The 12500-nt window shown below is 38.2% G+C and overlaps 1 pseudogene; it reads right to left on the reverse strand.

Moving 5' to 3' along the window:
* The window catches only part of LOC137972472 (tetratricopeptide repeat protein 28 pseudogene), a 61020-nt pseudogene that overhangs the window by 25626 nt on the left and 22894 nt on the right, over positions 1-12500 (reverse strand).

A 12500-nucleotide genomic window follows, 5' to 3' on the forward strand; every position in this document is an offset into this window, starting at 1 on the left:
TTTTGCTCTCTAGGCAAACATATCTGAGCTTCTACAGCCGTAGGCTCAATAACAATTAGGAGCCATTTCAAAATGAATCCTCGTGCAATGCGACTAAAACAAATGCTACTTTATTTGAACGTATAATTATACTTGACGTTCTTATATACCACAAAGAGTAAAGCCTGGTTTTCACTAGCGACGCAAGTGAAATGAGCGCTCATTTCGCTGTGAAAGCAGGGTTGACGCAAGCACAAACACAAGGATAACAATTTTTTTTCCTTTTCCTCATGTAGCAGCTCTCGTAACGCATACTGTGATTGGCTCGATATCCTAAGCCAAAAACAAAAGACTAAACAACTGAAACAATGACTTAGACTTTAGCAATAGCAGCTGCTTACAACACCAAGGAATAGGATATATAAGCCGGATCTTGAACTTGTATGATAGACTATCGTTGTGTAACACTCTGTGTATAGCTCTAGTTCACGGTTTTACCTCCTCTCTAAAGTGATTAAAGCCTGGTTTTCACTAGCGACGCAAACACAAACGCAAGCATAAGAAGCTTATGCTAGTGAAAACGAACATCGACATAAGCATCAAAATCAACCACGGCATCCGCCACTTTTTTCAAGTCATGTAGCAGCTCTTGTAATGTATAATGTGATTGGCTCGATATCCTAACCTAAAAACAAAAGAGTAAACAACAGCCCTTTTCACCGTTAGATTTTCTTATTTGCATTACAATGTAATCTAACGTGGATGCGAGGCCATTTCAGGTTAAAACTACAAAATAGCCCGAAATTGCCTCACATGCATGCTAGACTACATTGTAATGCAAAGGAGAAAAACGTACTAACCGTGAAAAGGGCTATTGAAACAATGACTTAGACTTAAACAATAGAAGCTGTTTATAATACCAAACATTAGAAGGTTACGAGAGCTACGGCTTTGTTTTTAGCTTGGATATCGAGCCAATCAAATTATACGTTACGAGAGCTGCTACACTACTGCCTTTTCCTTGTGCTTGCGCTTATAATTGCGTTCACTCGCGTCCTCTGAAAACGAAACGCAGCATTAGCCCAAGGAATTTGAAACGTCCGGCCAATTAAACCACTCGTTCCAGATTCCCCGCGCAAGGCAGTTGAACAAAATGGTGGATGTTGTGGTTGATTTTGATGCTTATGATGCTTATGTCGACGTTTGTTTTCACTAGCATAAGCTACTTTTATCATACGGCCCGTACGGCCCCGCGCGCGCTTTTGTTCCAAAGCTATTGGGAAAATGCCCGTATGAGGGCCGTACGCATTAGCGCGAGCAGGGCCGGAAAAAGCCGTACGGCCCTACTAGGAACACGCACTGCTCCGTGCGATGCAATAGGCTAGTTTCGAATTGTGCAGCAACAAAAGAACAGAGTCGAGGTTCAGGGGAATAATTTGCATTTTCCTTTGTTTTGAACGATACAATATGCTAATTATTCCCCTGAACCTCGACACTGTTCTTTTGTTGCTGCACAATTCGAAACTAGCCTATTTTAGGGGATTTCGTCGCTTTTAACATCGAAGTAATTTACAACCAGAAAAGCAAATGCAAACAACATATTAGATAAATTTTCTGTGCATATATATATCTTTTATTTTGTCCTAACTTCATCTTCTGAGTGCTTTTAAATAGTGCAAAGAACCCATATGATAAAATGCTTATTGACTGAGTTTAGGTCGGGCCGGACAGGAAAAGGTTTGGCCCTCGCTGCGCTCGGTCCATACGCCATGACCTCGCGCCAAATATTTTCCAGTCCAGCCCTCCCACTCAGTCAATAAGTACATAATCCTTGCCCTTGTGCTTTCGTCGCTAATGAAAACCAGGCTCTAACCGTCTTACTGTACCGTTACTTAAACCACCGTTAAACACTGTGACAAAGTCACGGTTTTATGAAACCATCGTTACATATTACATGTATTTATTCGATACTCTGCCGGATACATGTATTACTACAGCAATTCGCTTTTGTGATTTAATCGTTTGCTTGTCAAAATGACTCTCTCAAATTGACCTTATAAAGATACGGATACATACGTTTAATTCATGAGTAAAAACAAAAGCTTTTAACTCTGGAAGTAGGGACGAGATTGGAGTTCGAAATCCTTTTCTTTGAGAAATTAAAAATAAACTGCTTCCAAATAAAAAATGCTATTGCGATTTTTATTACGGGAAAATGGAGAAGAAAGAACAAGTCAACAGTGTTAACTATAATCAGATTTATTAGGCAAGTAAACAAACGTTGTTTTTGTTATTCAGATTTGCGAACAACAGGAACAAAAGACCTCTTGTTTCGACAGCCAATGGGGCTCTGGTTGGCACATTAATGTCAATGGGTGACGTCAACGATATCTTTTCTACGTGTATATGTTTGGTCACGCCATTAGTAGCCAAAGTCAATAAGTGTTAATGCTCTTAGTGTAAGATTGCAATGATGTGTTATTGTTGTTGTTGTATATGCATATGTATACAAATTGCATGGATAAGATCATATTGTAACATTTTTGGCACATTTCTAAATTGTGAAACACTCCACTGTTACTGTAATCATTGCCAGTTAAGAGTGATCAATAAGTTGATGCAAGATCAAACACTATGAACTCTTGGCCATAATCAACGATTATTTTTTTCTAAAACTGTCTTATTAAATTATTTGTTTACATATTTTATTCTTCAAATAACATGACTTGTAATTACATGTAGCTGCACAGTTGGCTATACAGACACAAGCTAAAAACCACGCTGCTTTAAGTACGAATCCGTTGCCATAGACCCCTTCAAATAGTCATTTTTCGAATTCCTTTAACTCTACAGAAATCCTTTTTTGTCAAAGATGTTCTATCTAACATACCTTTGTATGATTCGACATTTTTTTAACGCAACAGTATGAGAACATTCTAACACAAAATCTGTAGCATGGATTTTGAAAGAAATTATTTCACAAAACATTATGACGTCATAAGGTCCTTCTTTGACCAACCTTCCAAAATATCAGTTCCATTTTTTGTCCAAATAGAAATTCCATGCAACAGTTTACGGGAAAGAGATGGGACGGTTTCCATTCGTTTACAAGACCGCCTCTTCCTTTCGTTTCCTGGGGGTTTTTACCTGTTTTTCACTGAAACACATGGCAGAGGACTGGGACTAGTTGTGCATGCGCCTTCTGATTGAAGTGTAGCCAGCTTTCCATTGAAAAAGTTACTTCATAGAACCATCCATGCAACCTTTTTGTAAGGCTCTTTGACTAAAAAGCTTCCTTTAATAGCAACCATTCTCTTTCTGTGATTAAGTGCCACCCCCCTTAACATGACAACCAGAAGTGAGATTCACGAAACAACATAGTAGAGCAAGAAATTAAAAACAGGTTGGCAAAAGATACAGAATGAGAAAGAGCATTGGTTGTGCCTGGGGTTTCTTTTAGGATGTGGTAACGTGTAAGAAAAAATAATTAAATACATGATTCATTTATAACTGTGAGCTCCTAGAAATGTGGGTTGGGCTCCTAACTTTTGATTTTGGGAGCCCAAAGGGCTCCCGAAAATTTTGCTTGGGCAGTACCCTTGTAGTTTTTAAGGTGGCAGGTTACCTACTTCAGAGTCACATTCTTGTAGCTAATATAACACATTTGTACAAAACTCTGTGATCCACTGAATCTGCAGACGCTAAGTTGCAAAGTCGATAAAGATCACTCCTTTGACCTTCCCACTATCATCAATATTTAACTTTCAAATTTCACTTAAAATTAATATAATTTAGGAGAGATTCAGTGAATAAGCCTACTGCATCTTACACCCTCACTTATTCTTATGGAGTACTTTTCCCATTTGTATGTTCTTTTGTCTGGATACTCAGTCAATCCAAAAAGAAAGGGCAGAATAGTTCTACAATATTAACAACAAACAAACATATAAACAAACATATAAACTAGACCCAGCAAGCTAAAGTTTAGCTTCATGGGTCTAGTTTACATTTTGTTTCTTGTAAACTGTCTATTGTTACCTTGCAATCTTACTTGTTATAACAGCTCAAACAGGAGTAATGAATCCCACTGCAAATGAACAAAGGGATATTAAGCATTAAAATGCTTAATTTCGTATAATTATTTTGCTTATTTAAAGAACCTTTAAAAATGATGAAGAGTGTTGTTTTCTATTTTGGAATATCTTCTCTCATTTCTGATATATTCACGTTTTTGTTCAAAATTGATGATGCCAAACTGTACACAGTCATGCCTGTAATACATGTAAATCCCAAAAGTGAGAATATCTCCCAAGAAATTGGATGCATGTGTTGTTCAAACCTGGCACCAGTAATGTACATCAGATAAGGGACAAAGTGCTAGTCCCTATCTACATGTACCATAAACCAGATATCTTGGATTTTGAACAGATAAGTGCAGATAGATGGTAAGACTTGAAAAAGTATACATGTAAGCTGCCCATAATGCTCACCAGAGTGAACATGTCTTATTACGGCAATAAACAACAAAATTAAAGACCCAGCAGCAAAAATGGTTGCTATGGCAACAGCATAGAGGGTAAATTCATTTTCTGCCTTACTTGGCATAGATCACCACTGCCAAGTTTGAACAACACCCATCCAAATATTTTCGGAGAAATATTCTTGATTTTTTTATTTATTGCAACCGTGTATGAAAGAAGATCTTCCAAAATAGAAAACGTCATCTTCATCATTTTTTACTTTTTTTTACTTCAAAGGCACTTTAACAGGGGTTTCAATAACTTTTGAAGTAAATGCCTGGGCTAATCAGTATATAAAGCAGTGGTCACTCTTGCCTTTTACAAGGATTTGAGTGAAAATCAAGGCAGATGTAGCTGGCGATGAGAGGCAAATTTCTGACAACATACCCAATGTAGACAGTGATATACCACTGGTGACCCGCTTCTAATGAAACCTGTGCATTAACTGGTAAATAATAAACAACCATTCACTGAAGTAGAGGTGGCTACTGGTGGATATTTACTGAGCCGTGAAGCGGCGAGGTAAATATCCAACGCTAGCCACCGACAAACCCCTTTATGTCATTGTCTGTCCTTATGAAGTGATCAATAAGTTGATGCAAGATCAAACACTATGAACTCTTGGCCACTCCCATAATAAACGATTTTACTAAAACTGTTCTGGATGTCTTATTAAATTATTTATTTACATATTTTATTCTTCACATACAGTAACATGACTAGTAATTACATGTAGCTGCACAGTTGGCTACAGACACATGCTAAAACCCATCCTGCTTTAACATGAAAACCAGAAGTAAGATTCAGGAAACAATGTAGTAGACCCAGAAAAACAGATTGGCAAAAGATGCAGAATGAGAAAGAGCATTGGTTGTGCCTGGGGTTTCTTTTACGATGTGGTGACATGTAAGAAAAAAAAAAATTAAATAAATAATTCATTTATTGCTGTGGGCTCCTAACTTTTTAATTTGGGAGCCCAAAGGGCTCCCGAAATTTTTTTCTTAGGCAGTACCCTTGCGGTTTTTAAGGTAGCAAGTTACCTACTTCTAAGTCACATCTGCAAACGCTTAGCAAAAGTTGATAAAGATTACTACTTTGACCTTCCCACTCTCATCAATATTTAACTTTCAAATTTTGCTTAAATATAATATAGGAGAGATTCAGTGAATAAGCCTAATGCATCTTACACCCCCACTTACATGTATTCTTATGAAGTAAGTTTCCCATCAATTTTGTATCTTATCTTTTGTCTGAGTGGATACTCAGTCAATCCCAAAAAATACAATACAATACAATACATACATAATTGACCGCTCCCCATAGGGGCTTTTCAGGGCCAATGAAACTCAACCAAACGACAGAACAGAACAACAACAACTGTTAAGAATCCCAACTGGCCGGAAGCAAACCAGTTGGCTATTTACAAGTGCAGCTGGGAAGTTGAACCAGGGACTACCAGGATCAAATTCAATGAGTGGTCTGAGCGGGTCTTGAACCCGGGATCTCCGGATCTCAAGGCAAGCGCCCTAACCACTGGGCTACACTGCCTCCACCAAAAAAGGCAGTTAATAGTTCTACAGTAACAAACAACAAACAAAATATAAACTAGACCCAGCAAGCTAAAGTTTAGCTTCATGGGTCTAGTTTATGTTTTGTTTGTTGTAAACTGTCTATTATTACCTTGCAATCTTACTCGTTACAACAGCTCAAACAGGAGTAATGAATCCCACTGCAAATGAACAAAGGGATATTAAGCATTAAAATGCTTATTTCATATAATTATTTTGCTTATTTAAAGAACCTTTAAAAATGATGAAGAATGTTGTTTTCTATTTTGGAATATCTTCTCTCATTTCTGATATATTCACGTTTTTGTTCAAAATTGATGATGCCAAACTGCACACAGTCATGCCTGTAATACATGTAAATCCCAAAAGTGAGAATATCTCCCAAGAAATTGGATGCATGTGTTGTTCAAACCTGGCACCAGTAATGTACATCAGATAAGGGACAAAGTGCTAGTCCCTATCTACCATAAACCAAATATCTTGGATTTTGAACAGATAAGTGCAGGTAGATGGTAAGACTTGAAAAACTTGTATATATGTAAGCGGCCCATAATGCTTACCCGAGTGGACACGTCTTTTTACAGCAATAAACAACAAAATCAATCCTGCATTAAATAGACCCAGCAGCAAAAATGGTTGCTATGGCAACAGCATAGAGGGTATCATTTTCTGCCTTACTTGACTTACCGCTGCCAAGTTTGAACAACACCCATCCAAATACTTTCGGAGAAATATTCTTTATTTTTTTTGCATTTATTGCAGTCGTGTATGAAAGAAGATCTTCCAAAATAGAAAACGTCATTCTTCCTCATTTTGAAAGGTTTTTATTAAAGGAAGCAAAAGATTTTTTTTTTTGGCTTCAAAGGCACTTAAACAGGGGTTTCAATAACTTTTGAAGTACATGTAGATGCCTGGGCTAATCAGTATAAGCAGTGGTCACTCTTGTCTTTTACAAGGATTTGTCTATGAGTGAAAATCAAGGTAGAGTACATGTAGCTGGCAATGACAGGCAAAATTTCTGACAACAATGTAGACAGTGATATACCACTGGTGACCGGCTTCTAATGAAACCTGTGCATTAACTGGTAAATAATCAACAACTATTCACTGAAGTGGAGGTGGCTATTGGTGGATATTTACAAAGCCATGAAGTGGCAAGGTAAATATCCACCACTAGCCACCTTCACTTTGGTGAATAGTTGTTTTTATTTAGTATATACTAAAACAGTGAGATAATGCAGCACAAAAATATGATTTTAACTCATTTTCGGGAGCAAATTTCACGAATGGTTGGAGGTGAATAGCAAAGGATACCCAGAGTTTGAGTGGCCAATCGGCGCGCGTGTTCAACGCTATTCACTGTTTTAGTATGTACTAATTAACAATTAGACCCATAGCCCGCAAGGGCTACGGATCAATAGCCCATGAGGCGAAGCCGAATGGCCTATTGACCAGTGTGGCCCTTAAGGGCGAGGGTCTAAATTGTTTTAGTATCACCCAACTGGTCGGACAGAAAAGGCAATAATAAAGTTAGCAAATGCATGTTGAAGAAAAATTCATTTGGGAGTTAAACGAAAGAAAGCCTCACGCTTTTCGCTACTCGAGGACTATTACTAATAGTCCTCTAGTAGCATAGCCAATCATGATGCAGGATTTGCATTAGTCCACTAGTTGGGTGATACTAATGACTATGATTGTTTGCGTGCATGTTACATTCATAATTGAATGACCGTGACCATTGGCCTGGTACAACACAATGGCCCCTGGTCAGCTGACTCCCCTATGACCCCCTGGCTGATCCCCACTGAAATTAAAGAGAAATCAAGATTTCAAAAAATACAAAGTGGCCGACTTGAAGTACTCACTTTTAAATTTTAAAGATGGCGGTTAATCTCCCCCATTTTCCATTATTCAACCCCCTTTTTACAGTGTATGTCAAATGACAATCTTTTCTTTTTCCATGGACAGATGTCTTGAAATCTTCCAAAATATAAATGTTTTGATTACACAGTAAACATAAACAGAACTGCAACAACCAAACAAACAAGTTGTCATGTCACTAACAGTAGGACCAGGTCACCATCTAGTGCCTAAATTAGCAGCCACCAATGCAAGAAATTGACGAAAATTCCAAGAATCCACAAGGATTCAACACAAAAATCTGTTAACTGTGATAACTTGAAATCCAGTTGCTTTTTTTTTTAAATGAGGGTTGGATCACAAATGTCATATGTGTGTTTGCATCCACTGGCACTGCTCAGTTCTTCAACTAGTCTTTAAGTCAAGTACCTTTCATGTACACCCTGTAGATCAGGGCTGCCAGTTGACATATTCGTAAGACAAACAAGGAAGTTCTGACTATCTTCTAAAGATCATGCCTACTCACAAAAAATTCTTGAATCTATGCCTGAGAATTAAGTTCCAGCTACATATAAAGGATTGTCACTTGACATAAAAGTGGTAGAATCAATGGAAAATCTCTCAATATATAAAATATAATATCTGACCTGCTAATCGCCCTTTCTCGCAGTCTGAGACTGAATTACTATGGGCGCAGCTCAACGAGGTAGGACTGAAGGAGCTGTGCTGCCGGTTAGGCGCTTGGCCCCTGAATGAGACCCATGTATGACCTCGGAGCACAGCACCCCAGCCTGATGGAATAGGCCGGGAGTCGCTTATGAGGAGGTTTTTTGAGGAGGGAGGAAAACCGGAGTACCCGGAGGAAAACCCTCGGAGTCAGATTGAGATCGACTGAAACTCAGCCCACATACGACCCAAGGCCAGAGTTGAACCCGGGTCACAAAGGTGGGAGGCATGGTTGATGACCACTAAACCACCCTGACTCTCTTCTGCCATCTTCGAAATTTAAAGGTGAGCATAATTTCCTCTTTACTTCAAGTCGGCCACAGTGTATTTTTTTGAAATCTTAATTTTTATTTATCACTTATTTTAGTGGGGGTCAGTAAGGGGTCAGCTGATCATTAAGTTGCATATAGCCCATGATCATTTCTGAAATTAAGACTCTGAAGGTAACTTCTGCTCATCATCACCGCCAACAGTACATTCTCATTCTCCTTTTTAAAGGACGATCAAATAATAAGCAACGAGTAAAAACAAGCAACTTACCACTGTTGCTCCAAATTAATGCTGATTAATGTGACGTCAAGAAATGGGTTCCGTAACTAGAAGAAATATCTGCAGTTGTGATTTGATGTGGTTTAATATAACATTACCAAGTAGTCCTACGACGAAAAGGTTTAAGTTTCTTAAATAAATCATTTAAGCCCAGCCAAATTATAACAAAGTGAACAGATCTAGAGTAGCAACTCCTAATAAATCCCAGGTTGTTAGGAGAAGCATTTGAATGACAAATGAAAAGACCTTTTCACAGTTTCTCACGTCATCTTGGTTGCGGCAAACATGGCTTGATTAATCACAAAGTGTGAATGTATGGGATTTTGGCCAAATGTAAACCTCTATAGAGGCTCCGCCAGAGTAAATTTCAACAAGCAACAAAATTGGCCTAAAAAGAATAGCGATAGCACTTAAAGTGAAATCGCGATAAACAACATCATTTCTTTAAATTTCCAACAGCAACGGTCACAGCAACCTGAAACACTGATAAAGCACCAACACGAGACCTTTTGAAATTCAGACAAGCGACATGGGACCCCTTCCCCTGGCAGGGCCTTTCTATAACTCCGCTGCAAAAAGGCAGATTTCAAAAATTTTAAAATATTTAAAGTCATTTTATTAATTATTCACTCAATGGAAAATTAGATCATTGCATTAGGTAAAACGTCTGAAAATTGGATATTAGAAATCTCCTCATGTAGCTTCAAATTTTGCGGGAATTTGCATAATTTTGTTTGCAAACGTTTACATATATATCAAATTTACTAATTTCATTTATGGTTGTCATAGCTTGATTCTGATGTACATACATAAAATAATAACAAAATAATCGCAATAGAAGTACTTTTGAGAGGTATTCTTGACATCAACAATGATCGTTAGACCTTAAAGGATTTATAATGGTCCAAAGTCACCAAAATTCCCATACATTTGCTGTAATTTCATAGCCGGCCCAAGCTCTTGTTACGTGACTGTCAAAGCGTCATGTCAGCGACAACACTGTTCTACACAATTTGTTCTGTTTTTTGAGTTAGTTTCACGACAAAGGAGCAAAGAAGCAAAGAGTTATCAATGAATGAAAAAAAAGTTTACTCGCCTTGCTTATTTTGTTTTGTCTTTCCGAGATTTTTAAAACTGTTTTGAGTTGTCGTTTGAGAGGCTGTCGTGATCTTCCTAAGATGAAGTCAAGGCTTGACACAGCGATTCATGGAGAAATTTACTCGAAAGCTACACATATTTTTTCATTGAAAAGTTAGTTTGCTGCGTAGTTTTTCCTTCCAACGAAAAGAGCATAGTTTGTGTTCCTCCTAACCTACGATCAGGCACACTTTTGCGGAAAAGGGACATTGCACACCTGATCACAGGTTATGTTCCTCCCTGTCTGATCGGCTTGCTGAAAGCATTTTTTTTTTCATCCTTTCGACTCCAATGAGAAAGATTTCCCACACGTCATTTCTAGACCAGGCATTTATCCTCCGAAGCTTGTGCTCGTCTTTTCGACGGTGGGACTGAAATTATGGATGTTGCCCTCATGCAATTGCCACTTACCCCTTCTGCACACAGTCGGATCCGGTCCTTGAAAATACAACACTTTCCCTCGTAAAACTAACTCAAAAATAAAAAAAAAAATTTATAGAACAGTGTTATCGCTGACGTGACTCTTCGGCAGTCACGTCTCGCGCGTAACGTGAGCTTGGGTCGCCTATGGTAATTTTACGATGTACCCAGCCAATAGGCCATTTGCACTAAGAGGTCATGTGACATAGTTTTCATGAAAATGAAAGCTATATGATTTTGCTTTCGAAAAACGATTAGTGGGTCATATCTTAAACATAATAATAGTGATTCGGTTTTTCAAACCCGCACCATTTTCTTAAAATGAGTAAGTTCCTCGCTGGTCACGTGACCAAAATGTGATTTTTAAAATTATGAATTACTTCTTTCTGAACACAAGCTTTGCACTTAAACTTCAAGGAGGATGTTGAAAAAATTATGTGCTAACGTTTACAGCACATCTGAGCGTAACTATTAAACGTTTAACAAGATATAAGCAAAAAGTAGTTTTGGCCGCCATATTGGAGGGCAAGAGTATGCCCTCCAACATGGCGGCCAATACAAATCATACTGCTTTGTTGAAAAATCAAAGTGCCATAAAATATCTTCCTTAAATGCGTTTCCTCTCAAATTTCTGGTGTAAGCTAATTTTAGTGTGCTCTGTCAATTTTTTGCATCAGCAAGATTCCAACTCATTGTTTAAAGGAAGCAATGGTCACGTGACCTCTTAGTGCAAGTGGCCTATATGGCCTCAGAAACCGTGAAAAGATCTAGTGAACACGGATCGATATCAAATGACTGTTTATCCAAATAGTTGATTGTTCCATGGCTGTGGAAAACTGATCGATGGTTTAGGTTCGTGAGGTTCAAGATTGTCAAGGGAAAGTATATAAAAGGCTCCCACGTCTTGCTTAGCTTTAAATAAGGGAGACTTCAATTCTTATGGCTGAATTCTTCAACGCAATCTTGCTTCACGACAGCCTCCATTAGCAATATAACCGAATAAGTGAAACTTACTCTACTTAGGAAAGACTAAACGTGTGATTTACTTTAATACTTACTTTCTCGATGTACAGGCAAAGAATACAAAGCAGGCAACGAACAAATCATTAACTAGATTCAGCAAGGGCAAATGTCTAATTACACTTACAGTACGTGTACCTTGCAATGTCTTCGGAACTGGTTTAGCAGCAACGATGAATTCCGCTAAAAATTATTTGTAAATTCAGGGATAAGCAATGTCGTTAGACTGCTTGTGTGCGTGTGTCATTCACTGAATGATCTAGCTCTATTTCAGTTTCGCATCATCAGTGGAGTTTAATGACGAAAGGAACGAAACCGAAACAATTCCTTCCGCTTTTTTGATTGACAGACTGGTCCTTTATGAGTTAGCTAGATTTACTTCCGTTACACAAAAAATACTCGCGCGGACTTCCTGTTTTGACTGTGTGGCCATAAAAGAGAGTTACCTTTGGCTTTAATAGACTTTTTCTCGGTTTCTGACTCCATACAATTGATGGAATCATATTTTTCTCAGCGGATGAATAAAGGGTACGATTAGGATCAGAAATAAGTCAGTGGACTGATGTTACGAGAGGCTGCCCCCAGGGGTCTATACTTGCACCGCTGTTGTGGAATGTGTTTCAGAATGACCTAGCTGAGGTAGTTAAAGCTCATATATCAATGTAAGCTGATGAACATCAGATGTTTTCATCAGATAGCTCAATTGATGAGGTGGCAAAGA

The sequence above is a fragment of the Montipora foliosa genome, chromosome 10 (genome assembly GCF_036669935.1).
Source record: "Montipora foliosa isolate CH-2021 chromosome 10, ASM3666993v2, whole genome shotgun sequence".
Classification (NCBI taxonomy): Eukaryota; Metazoa; Cnidaria; class Anthozoa; order Scleractinia; family Acroporidae; genus Montipora; species Montipora foliosa.